We start from the raw sequence: 2,498 nt of genomic DNA, 5'->3' as shown, positions 1-2,498 counted from the left end.
GTATAAGACAGAAATATGAAGTTTACTGCGTTAATGGAAAAAAAGTTAATTTAATTAAGAAAATTTCTTTAAATTATGGCATTGTGACCTCATAAACTTTTTTCTTAAATTATATTTCCACTTTGATACTAAAATTTATTCACAATGGTCTCTGAATAAATATGACAGTTATTTCTCATAATGCTATTTAATATCAATTATGCTAAAACATTAGTAAATTGACCTTATATGATAAGTTCAATTAAATGTCTCTCATATTCTTTCATTTAATTAAGAATAATACTATTTGTAGTCATTCATTACTGCAGTCGCCCTACATGATATACATGTGACGGTTAGTGATTTGATATATGTGACAAGAAAAAATATCAAATTAATATATCAAATCACAATTCACCATGTAGGATGCAACGTATGGCGAATATTGTAATGAGGGACTATGAATAACATTACTCTTTAATTAATTGTAATTATATTTATACTATAGCGACAACTAGAATAGTATTATAGTCTAGATGGATTGCACTATCACCTAAAAAGTCAAATGTATTTAATATTACCTTTTTCTGTTAATTATATTATTTTCATATTACAACTATGGAATTGTTTTCATGTTGCTATATTTCTTTTAAAATTTCCATAGAACTATGATTATGTAATCACTATATGATTTTTCCGTTCATAATTGTTTCTAACAATATTGTAAAGTCATTCCACTTCTAATATTTAAGTAAAAAAATTATGCAGTTAAAATTGTTTCAATTACGACCAATTCACATTTTTTGTTAGTTCTTGAAATTTAATTGCAAAATATAGCATTTCTATACAAGATTCTCAAGTTAGACTTCCAATCTTCTCTGAACAACCGAGCTACACTACCAGGAATAATTGACTGAAGTCCTGACCGACCCTCACAATAGGGAATCAGACCACTTTTTTCTTCGAATTGTTTATTCAAAAGCCTCTGTCATCCTTTTCCGGACGAGAAAGCTCTTTTCCTTCTCTGGATAAGGGATATTTGTTAGATATTTTATTCTTCTTTATTTATTTGATCGTGGCTTGTGTTGTGTCATTTGGTTTGAGGTCCACAAATATGGTTTGCATTTACAGTTGATTGGATTAGTTGCAAGTGGAATAATTGTATTTCCAAAGTCCTTTCGTCTATTGTTTGTGGCAATACAAGTTGATGAAGTTATTTTTATTTATATCAAAAAATAAAAATTATAAGAAATGTAAAAAACAAATAACATTTTCCATTCCACAAATATATATTTTCTCATTTTCACTTCGAGGTCCAAATCATTATTTTACCCCCAAAAAAAATAAAATAAAAATTGTTATATGGTTATGCCGTTAATTATTGAAAAAATTCCGGTACCATTTCGTCTATTTTTTGGCCAAAAATATCAAAAACCATAATTAAACACATTGAAACAATCAAAAAAAGGTGACGGATTTTGATATAAAACCTCATTGATTTTTCCAAGTCCTTTTCCATCTTTAGACCTTTGAACTTATTGACAGTGTCATCGTACCATTTTTTGTTTTTACTTTTATTGACTCATATTTAAAGAATGATTAAACTTTGTATTAAAGATAAGATTAATCGTAATCTTTGCGTCTAACTTTCATCATTGAAAAGTAATTATTAATTAGCCTTGTTTGAGCCACATTCTTTGGAAAAAAATATTCTTGAACAATATTTTGACATTATTTTAACTACACACTCTTCAATAAAATAATATTACACGTAAATTTAAAATTTTTCTTATGTTTTAACCACACATCTTCTATCAATACACTATTTAAAAACACATTTTTCTCCAAAATCGGGTTCAAACAACGATAAATAAATAGACGAAACTGCAGTGCCAAGGAGGGGGTTTATAGAACCCCACGGGCTCCTCACAACATAAGGGATGGACATTTTTAGAGTATTTTTTTAACGAGATGGATCTACCACCTCATGTAAGAGGCCCTGTGAAATGGGAGTTTTGTACACTTAGCTTTATTTTAAATAAATCGACTTCCAGATATTTTTCTGCTACTTGACAAAGTAAATAAGTACTCATCCTGTTGGCGGTTGTTGGTAAAGAAGTAAAAAGTAATTTGTACACTGAATCCTCAAAAAGCGACTGCAATTGGCTTCTAACTGTAATCAAATCTTTGCTTCTAATTTTCATCATGCAAGGTCAGTTTTACTGCCACTTGGAGAGTGACGAGAGGTGGATCGGAATGTAAGCTTTTAAAATTTTCTTGTAAGCAAATTTTCATGAAAATAGTCCCCTTCCAATTTACTTAAAATAATAATAATAATAATAAATAAAAAATAAAAGTTGAATCCCAACCTTGAGAGCTCCCACGACCCCGCCTCTAGAACTTTGTGAGGAGGGTAAATAGCGGAATGTGCCCCAACAGATCAGGAAACAAGAGCTGATTGTACACTGCGCCTACAAAGAATCCAATTCCATGTCTCAAGAAACGAATCCCTACACTAC

This window comes from Olea europaea, chromosome 18 (genome assembly GCF_002742605.1).
Source record: "Olea europaea var. sylvestris chromosome 18, O_europaea_v1, whole genome shotgun sequence".
NCBI lineage: Eukaryota > Viridiplantae > Streptophyta > Magnoliopsida > Lamiales > Oleaceae > Olea > Olea europaea.
Note: the sequence above shows the minus strand (reverse complement) of the source record.